The sequence below is a fragment of the Octopus sinensis genome, linkage group LG11, assembly GCF_006345805.1.
Source record: "Octopus sinensis linkage group LG11, ASM634580v1, whole genome shotgun sequence".
Classification (NCBI taxonomy): domain Eukaryota; kingdom Metazoa; phylum Mollusca; class Cephalopoda; order Octopoda; family Octopodidae; genus Octopus; species Octopus sinensis.
The window spans coordinates 72177985-72187984 of NC_043007.1; the positions used below are offsets into that span (position 1 = coordinate 72177985).

At 38.2% G+C, this 10000-nt stretch overlaps 1 protein-coding gene across 2 annotated transcripts in view; it reads right to left on the reverse strand.

The window, feature by feature from the left end:
- Nucleotides 1–5961, reverse strand: part of LOC115217374 (bone morphogenetic protein 2-like) — a 248443-nt gene extending 242482 nt beyond the window's left edge. Inside the window, exon 1 of one of the 2 annotated variants that reach the window (XM_036507693.1) lies at nucleotides 5842–5961. The gene's annotated coding sequence lies outside the window, so the exon portion shown is untranslated. The remainder of the gene's footprint in view (nucleotides 1–5841) is intronic. The other variant, XM_029787050.2, reaches the window with a different exon arrangement.
- Nucleotides 5962–10000: the final 4039 nt, after the last annotated feature.

Genomic DNA, 10000 nt, shown 5'->3' on the forward strand with positions numbered 1-10000 from the left:
CTGAAGGTCTTCTAGATTTCAAATAGACTTTAGTCGATGACATTTCCTGACAATTTTCATTGCTAGTTCACTCATGACATTGCATACGGCATGTTGCGACTTAAGAAATGTTTCCATAAAGTCGGCGAGTAAGCGGAATCGTTAGCACGCCGGGCGAAATGCTTAGCGGTATTTTCTCCGCCTTTACGTTCTGGGTTCAAATTCCTCCGAGGTCGACTATACCTATTATCGTTTCGGGGTCGATAAATTAAGTACCAGTTGCGTACTGGTGTTGATGTAATCGACTAGTGCCCTTACCCAAACTTTTCAAGCCCTTGTGCCTAGAGTAGAAATAATATCATGGTGGCGAGCTGGCAGAAAGGTTAGCACGCCGGACGAAATGCACAGCGGTATTTCGCCCGTCTTTAGGTTCTGAGTTCAAATTCCACCGACGTCGACTTTGCCTTTCATCCTTTCGGGGTCGATAAATTAACTACCAGTTGCGTACTGGGATTGATCTAATCGACTTCCCCTCCCCCAAAATTTCGGGCCTTGTGCTTAGAATAGAAAAGAAATGTTTACGTAAAAGTTTTTTTTTTCTCCCAAATTAAAACAGAATTTCCCAAGAAACATGTCGTTTTTCCAAATCATCGATTGTTCAACTTCCGATAAACCGCCGAGGTCAAATATCTGCACGTATGTATAGATCGATGACTAGCTGTTGTGATGCGATGTGGTTGTTATTAAACTCAACTGCATTCACGAGCACGTTGTGCAGCTGATGCATGCATGTATACATACATGCACACACACACACACACACACACATGGGTAAGATATGGACGTAAGTTTCAAAAAATAAACTGGAGTCAACGGGAGAGATAGGAGAGTAAATGGAGAGGAAGAACGGAAAAGAAGGATAAAAAGAAGAATCGAGGGAAGGAATGAAGAAGAAAGATAGGGAGAGAAAAGGAAAGTGCAGGAGTAGATAGATCGAGCGGAGAGAACATAGAGAGAATATAGAACATAGAGGGAACATAGAACATTGAAAAAGAGAAAGGGGAAAAGAAAAAGAAAAAGGAGAAGGGATTGTGGTAGAGGGGGAGGAGATAGATAATTAAAATATATGTTAAATTTGAAAGTAAAACTTCAAATATATAAGAAATATTTAAGAAATCCATGAAAGAGTAAGGCGGTAGTAACTGCAGGAAGGTTGAAAAGCAATTCTTCGAACATGGGTTATTTCATTAAAAATACGCTGAGGTTATTCGAAATTATTTAATGGAAAGTAGATTGTGTTTAGCATAATGGGATAGTTAATTATGATGAAGTAACGTAAAAACAGAAAAATATGACAAGTTCTGAGAGATTATAAATAATCAATAAATGACCAATGAAGGTAGCAGTTATTATTTTGAAATAATAGCATAAAATTTAATATAAAAAAAAAATTTCTCACAAAGATATATATGTCTGAAATAGTATTGTATTAAAAATGTATGTAAATATATGAAGCATGACAGTTTAAAAATTTGTTAATTAATGCGTCTTACGATCGTTTCACGAAAGTATTGTCATTATTCTGGACTCCATTAATCCATTGTTGATGACAAAGATTCATTAATCCATTGTTGATGCCAAAGATTCCAATATCACCATCAAAATACAGGTCCAGATACTGCAACAGCTTGGGTTTCAGAGGACCACAGCTCTTTAACATCCTCCCTAAATGCCTGAGAGACTTACATGATGTGGGTGTGCGTTTCTTTAAAACTAAACTGGATCTCTTCTTGTTGGGAGTCCCAGATGAACCTACCTCACGACAGGTGACGCAGATGCGGGCAGCAGCATCGAACTCCCTTGTTGATCAAGTGCCACGTATCAGAGGTGGATTCACATATTAGTGTAGCTCATTCAGCGGTGGTGCCCCAGCATGGCCGCGGCCTTCGGGTTAAAACATTTTTAAGTATTTAAGGATTTAAGGATTTATATATATATTACTTGTTTCATTCATCTGACTGCGGCCATACCGGAGCACCACCTTTAGTCGAACAAATCGACCCCAGGACTTATTCTTTGTAAGCCTAGTACTTATTCTATCGAGCTCTGTTGCCGAACCGCTAAATTATGGGGACGTAAACACACCAGCATCGGTTGTCAAGCGATGGTGGGGGAGACAAACACACAAATACACACACGTGAACACACACACACACATACGACGGGCTTCTTTCCGTTTATTAAACCCACTCACACAGCTTTGGTCGGTCGAGGCAATAGCAGAAGACACTTGCCCAAGGTGCCACGCAGTGGGAATGAACCCGGAACCATGTGATTGGGAAGCAAGCTTCTTACAACACAGCAACGTTGCCCCTATATATATATGTGTGTGTGTGTGTGTGCTTACATATGACATTTGTGTGTGTGTATTTTCATGTTTGTGAGTTTGTGAGTTCCGCGATGGTTCCAGCGAAACGAATATCTGATGTTTGAATAACAACACTATATATATACAATAAACACACTATACAGAACAATATACACGCTTATACACACTATACGATAAAACGTCGCCCTTTTCAAGCCTAGCCAGGCTCATGGGCCCGGTTTCCCGGTTTCTGTGGTGTATGTGTTCCCACCAGCTGGACGGGACGCCAGTCCATCGCAGAGTTACTCAAGAAACAGGAAGAGAGAGTGAGAAAGTTGTGGCGAAAGAGTGCAACAGGGGTCGCGATCACCCTCTGCCTGAGCCTCGTGGAGCTTTTTTAGATGTTTTCGCTCAATAAACACACACAATGCCCGGTCTGGGAATCGATCCTTCGACCACGAGTCCGCTGCCCTGACCTCTGGGCCATTGCGCCGCCACCCATAGATACTATACACTACTGTATATACAGTAGAGCATAAGTGCCTGAGTATTCCAGAGACATTTCCGATACAATACGCGTAACACTGCCCAGCTAAAGATGAAAAATCGAATCACAGATACTACCCGCCCAATCCACTTCTATACGGTCAGTGTCTAATCATAAAATAACTATGATATAAGATACTTACCCAAGAATGCTGCCGTCGGATAGAATCTTGTATTTGATGAATTTGAAGAGACCGTCTTAAGTGTTTAGCTATAGCTATATCTTTCTGTATTACATAAACATACGTGGACATGCAGATAAACAGACATACACATATATGCCCATCTTTCTCTCTCATTCTTTCTCTCTTTCTGCTCCCCCTCTCTACCACACACGTACTCATTCACACACACACACACACACACATACATTTTTACTAATGCCAGACACTGGACTGCTGCCGTATTAAGGTACCGCCACATTGAAGGGGTCCTAATTAATTCTACGGATTTCCGTATTTATTTTATTGACCTCGTAAGGTTAAAAGTCACAGGAATTCCGCAATGTACGATTATTCGACAATCTATACACATTATACATCCTGTATACATACATATATATGCATATATATATGCATACACACACACGCGAAGTTCCTGGTTTTGGGTAAAAGAAAATATATTCAACATATTCTCCTCTCAGATTCACACATTTATTGCAGCGGTCCTTCAGTTTCTCTAAGTACTGTAAAAGAACCCGGAAGATTCGCCCCACAACCAGGCCTTTCGCGACACGCGTAAAGCCAGGAACTTTTCATCGTGTGTGCGTGTGTGTGTATATATATGTATACTTGTATGTGTGTGTGCGTGCATATATATATATAAATATATATATGAATATATATATATATATATATATATATATATATATATATATATAATAGATATATATATATATAGTTAATCCAAACAAGAAAGCACAAAAAAAACACACAACAACGCGAGGACATGGAACAAATATAGTATTATTGGACGCTCAGGAAAGAAGGAAAGAATGAGGGTTTAACGATTGAATGTATATATATATATATAATATATATATATATATATATATATATATATATATATATATATATATATATACACACATAAATGTAAAGATATACATGTGTTTGTGTGTGTGTGTGCATATGCATGTATACATATAAATATTTATATACAGGTATATATGTGTATGTATACACACACACACACACACACACACACACATATATATATATATATATATATATATATACATATAGGTATATGTGTGTGTGTGTGTATATATATATATACAAACACAAACATGCAAAGAAAGAATGAAAGTGAGAAAGAGAGAGAGAGAGACAGGGAGAGTGAGAAAAGGGGGTGTGAAGAAAGCGTGACTAAGCAACAGATAGCTAAGTACGTAGTGTTACACGTGAAGTTGGTGTCTTCACTATGGTACTTGTATTACGCTTGTATTAGTAAACTGTTCTGCTTTACTAGTGTCACCAAGTACAACGTCAACTCTGTTTATTGTCCTACTACTAGTTCTACGAAACACATTGATAATTTGGCCCTTAACACACTTAAAATTGACACACATATTTTTTTTGCGCAGTTTGTTGTTGTTGTTGTTGTTGTTGTTGCTGTTAATGGTAGGTGGTGGTGTGTGCTTCGTTGTTGTTGATTTTATTTCGCAATAACAAGGAATAAAGTGAGACAGACGAATCTGTTTACAAGTGAGAAGGGGGAAGTAGAAAAGAAATGGAAGTTTAAATCTAAGATCTGCGGGCTGCGGTGAGAGTGGGTGTGACACCGAGGAAAAGATATTGGAGCAGGCGCGGCTGAAAACTCTCGGAGAGGATGGAATTTAGAAAGGGGAAGATTGCATCAATGAGGGAGGAAAAAGGAAAGAAATAACAGAAAGGTGGAAGGAGGAAATGAGAAAAGATTGGAAGGGAGGAAATTGTACTTAGGAGAAATGGTTGGCGTAGGAAAGTCGAAGAGTTGTCGTTCGATAATAGAGTAAGAATGAAAAAGGCCAAAAACTTTTCCTTAATACATGTGTGCTTGAAGATTAGGGAAACAATTAATTTATATTCCAATGTTAAAAACAAGTCAGGTAGTCTGGATTACATTTATCATGTCTGCTGATACAAATAGATAACAAATGTCAATTTATTGGTTCAGCTTAGAATATTCTTTATCTAGAAACGGCAGAATGGTTATATTAGACTAATGATTCCCAAACGGTGGTCTGCAACTTGTAGCTAGATTCACGGCGAAAATAAAATGATATTGAAAATGTTTGTAAAATGTACAATGAAATTTTCTCATTAATTTCTTGAGGAAAGAAACACTTAATGATTGTCTGTAATCTAAGTTAATAATATTAATAGCTTAAATTAGGTTGGCGAACTGGTAGAATCGTTAACACGTAGGGCAAAATGCTTAGTGGCATTTGGCCCGTTTCCACGTCCTGAGTTCAAATTCCGCCGAGGCCGACTCCGCCTTTCATCCTTTAGGGGTCGATAAAGTAAGTACCAGTTGAGCATTAGGGTTATTGTAATCGACTTATCTTCTACCCCCGAGATTGTTGACCTTGTTCCAAAATTTGAAATCAATATTTGTGGGTTACAATGTCTAATAACTATTTTTTTTTCCCTAAAAATATATTCGCGACATTTAACGCTAGTGCGCTAAAATATTTCGATTTAGTCTCAAATGCATCATGAATAATAAATAATAAGAATTTGAGAACCACAAACTATGAATTCAACGACCGAGAGTTCAAATTCACTGGAGTTATTTCGTTGTGTTTCTAGTTCTTAGACTTTCTAAACATTTGCAGCACCCTTTCGCTTAGCTCTTAGGCACCAGAGTAGAAAGATAGGATTATTGCTCATTCACTTAAATCCACAGAAACGGGATCGAGTTAAAATACCTAGAAGGACCCTTGTGAAAGATTAGCTTTAACTTACCTAGATAGGTTGATGCTACTGTTCACTTTTGATATCATCCCTGGTGGCACCTGTTTCATCTCGGAAAATCTAAATATTCTGCAACCACAGACCAACTTCTATGTGCCAAGATTTTCTCAAACTAGCAAAGTGAGTGAATCTAATCTAATCAATGTAGTTACAGTTTCTGTCGATTAGATAATTTTGGCAATTCGAGTTTCCCACTAATATTATTGGTCATTTTCATAATTCAATTAACAAGTACGAATGAAATAACCCCAAAATACATAAAAATACACCCACACAAATATAGAAAATACACAAACTAGGTGTGTGTGTGTGTGCGCACGTGTACACGTGTGTGTGTGTGATGTGTGTGTGTATGTGTGTGTGTGTGTGTGTGTGTGTGTGCGTGCGTGCGTGCGTGCGTGTGTGTGTGTGAACATATGTGTATGCATTACAAACTAGAAATATGTTTCAGTATTTTAAAGATTGTTATTTGCCTTACCGAAGACTGGGTTTTGTTTTATTTTACTGTGTCATAATCCTGGCAATAACATTTACTAAATCCCTTGTGACATTCTTTTAACTGTAGTTAAGCCTCGTAGGAATGAAAGCAGATTTCGTTCTGCCGGAATATGAAAAACACATTGCCAGTGCAGGATGTAAGCCGTGTCAACAAACCACATATTAAAATGCACTGTGTGCGTATATGTGTATACACACCATACCATACATATAACATGCATGTTATGCATATATATATATATAATGTAATACAGATATAAATGTATGTATATACATATATGTTTATATATGTATGTATCTATGTATGTATGTATGTATGCATTATGTATGTATGTATGCGTGTACATGTATACACACACACATTAAAATTTATAAATATTTTTGAATCCATTAATTAGTGGATTGCGTTTTGGAGACAGGAAGTCGATACCAGTTTATATAAATAACTCTTTTATTTTATTGTGGGTGCACTGCATTCTTAAGCTGACTTCATTTTGAAAGCTTTATTTGTTACATCTCTCTCTGTCTATCTGTCTCTCTCTCTCTGTTTCTGTCTCTCTGTCCGTCCCTCTCTCACTCTCTCTCTTGTTTAAAGTTTCTTTTTCATTTTAAAATTTGAAGAGTCGTCTGGTCTGACACTTGAACTGTTCAAGTTGAAACTAACGAGGAGCTTTCACTAATCCTCAAATCTTCCCATAATGTTGGTGTTCAGATAACCTCCTACGCACACTGTGTTTCTCTAACTTCTGATCAACCGATACAATAGGAAGCTCATCTCACGTCTGATCAACTTTGCAGTGTTTGATCAATCAGCCTATTATGTCGGATCAGTTCACAGCCAGAGCTCAACGCAGATTACAGCTCAACGCAGTTTACTGCCCCATGTTGCAGTAGTTAACAGTTCTGTTTATATTTTTCTTTAGTGAAAGTACGTAGCTTAGTGATTAGAGTATTTAGTCCACGATCGTAGGGTCGTAAGTTCGATTCCTAGCAGCGTGTCATGTTCTTGAGCAAGTCCGCTCAGCTTGCACAACTGAGTTGTAACTGTATTTCAAAGGGTCAGCCTTGCCACATTTTGTGTCCTGCTGAGTCTTCCTGAGAACTACGTTTAAGGTGACGCATGTATGTGGTGGGCTTAGCCACTTGCACGTTAATTTCACGAGCAGGCTGTTCCGTTGAACGGATCAATTGGAACCGACGAAGTCCCAGTTTATATTTTATCACCCCAACAAATAAAGTTTGCAGCAGGACAGGCGCTAGGAAGTGGGAAGACCAATTAGAGAATTGTCAGTCGGGTCCTCTACTCTACAAAAGCTGAAGATTAATGATTTATGCTTCGTGTTGCACGCCAGTCCCAGCCAAAAAGCACGGAAGGCTTGAGGCTCCATTATTAATCACAATGATATACAAAAAATTCATCATAGCGTCCTCTGCTCGAGTGTGTAGGCGAGGCCCTCTCTTAGTGCAGGGTCCAATTTCAACAAATCTAATAGGCTTAAAACTGGGGTCGACATTTCGTGAACCACAGTGCTGTCTCTCCCTAGCGTGAAGCTTCCTATCTCGGACATGTGCGCAAACACCACTTGTAACTATTATGTCTCTCTCCTCTTAACTCTTACCCTCACTCTCTCTCTCTTTCTTTTTGTCTTTCTCTCCCTCTTTCTCTCTCTCTCTCTTTCTCTCTCTTTCCAGTCACCCACACATAAAACTGATCAACGATTAGTAAAGTTTAACAATAATTGTATCCCTGTGTCCAATCGTTGCACACTAAGAAGTTTTCCTTATTGCATCCTAAAACAAACGTACACCATACTGATTCATACACAGACTGCAGTGCTATAGAAATGTGCGTGTATAACTACTGTTTGTTAAAAGGAAACTGATGGAGGCTTTTGTTAGAAAGCTGGAAATAAAGCCTATCCCCAAATAAATCTATTTGTTCTCTGGTGGAATCCTTCTTGTTTAACAATCCTTCTCTTTAACAATAACTCGAATATGATGTCGTTTATGACCGTGCAATAAAGAAGTGAAGAAAACTATCTCAGAAGTAGAAAGGATAAAGAAAGAAAGAGTGAAATGAAGAAAGAAATAAGGAATGTCATAGAAGTATGTATGTATGTATGTATGTATGTATGTATGTATGTATGTATGTATCTATCTATCTATCTATCCAGCCATCTACCTATCTATCTACCTGTCTGCTTGCCTGTCTGTCTGTCTGTCTGTCTGTCTGTCGAAGAAGAAGAAGAAGAAGAAGAAGAAGAAGAAGAAGAAGAAGAAGAAGAGAAGAGACACTATGAATAGTGTGAACTAAATGCAGAGCTAGAAAAGAAAGAGACGAAGAAAATATTAACAGGTAAAGGGAGAGATAGACAGATAGATATAGATAGGAAGGGGGAAAACAAAGAGAGAGAGAAAGACGAAAAGAAAGAGAGAGAGAGAGAGAGTGAGGGTAAGTGTTAAGAGGAGTGAGACGTAATAGTTGCAAGTTTAACGTTCAAGATCGCAATTGAGTTTTCTGTAGGTAAACAGTTTTTGTTCTTGTCTGTTTAGCGTTGATGAGCGTAAACCACGGAGTTCAAACAGAAATTGTAAAACGCTCCACGTTGGTTAGTTAAGATTCAATTACATAGCATTTTGCGAAGGCTTCGGGGGTGGGAGTATGGTAAGCAAGACCTTAGGAGTGAAATTGGTCGACAGGGACTGAGTAGAAGCCCATCGCATATATATATATATATATATATATATATATATATATATATATATATATACATATATTTTTTTTTTAAATAAGATAAAATCTTCATAAGAATTTATCAAGTAATTAGCGTGAAAAACCTCATAAGAGAAAAAAATCCACCATTTTTTTCACTTATATATATAATAGGCTGATTGATCAAACACTGCAAAGTTGATCAGACGTGAGATGAGTTAATCCAAACAAGAAAGCATAAAAAAACACAACAACGCGAGGACGTGGAACAAATATAGTATTATTGGACGCTCAGGAAAGAAGGAAAGAAGGAGGGTTTAACGTTTCGAGCGGAGCTCTTCGTCGGAAACATAGGAGAAGGAAAGATCCAGAGAAGGGAAGACAGAGGAAAAAAAATCGCCAACGGTACACACGAGGTCACATTATATATATATATATATATATATATATATATATATAAATTGCGAAGTGGCATGGCTCAGTGATTACAGCGTCGAGCTTACGATCGTGAGGTTGTGAGCTCGAATCCCGGGCCGAGCTGCGTGTTGTTTTCTTGAGCAAGACACTTTGTTTCACGTTGCTCCAGTTCACTCAGCTGTAGAAATGAGTTGCGATATCACAAGTACCAAGCTGTATCGGCCTCTTTTCCTTTCCCTTGGATAACATTGGGGGCTTGGAGAGAGGAAGCCGGTATGTATGGGCGACTGCTGGTATTCCTTAAAAAACTTGTGCCTGGGAGGGTAACTTTCTAGGTGCAATCCCATGGTCTGTGTTGTGACCGAAGGGGGTCTCAGAATATATATATATATATATATATATACATACACACATACACACTCGTACACACATAAATATGTGTGTGTGTGTGTGTGTGTATGATCCCTCTCCAAGACTATACTTTAAGAAAGACTATCTAATACTTGACTCCCCAGTTCGCTT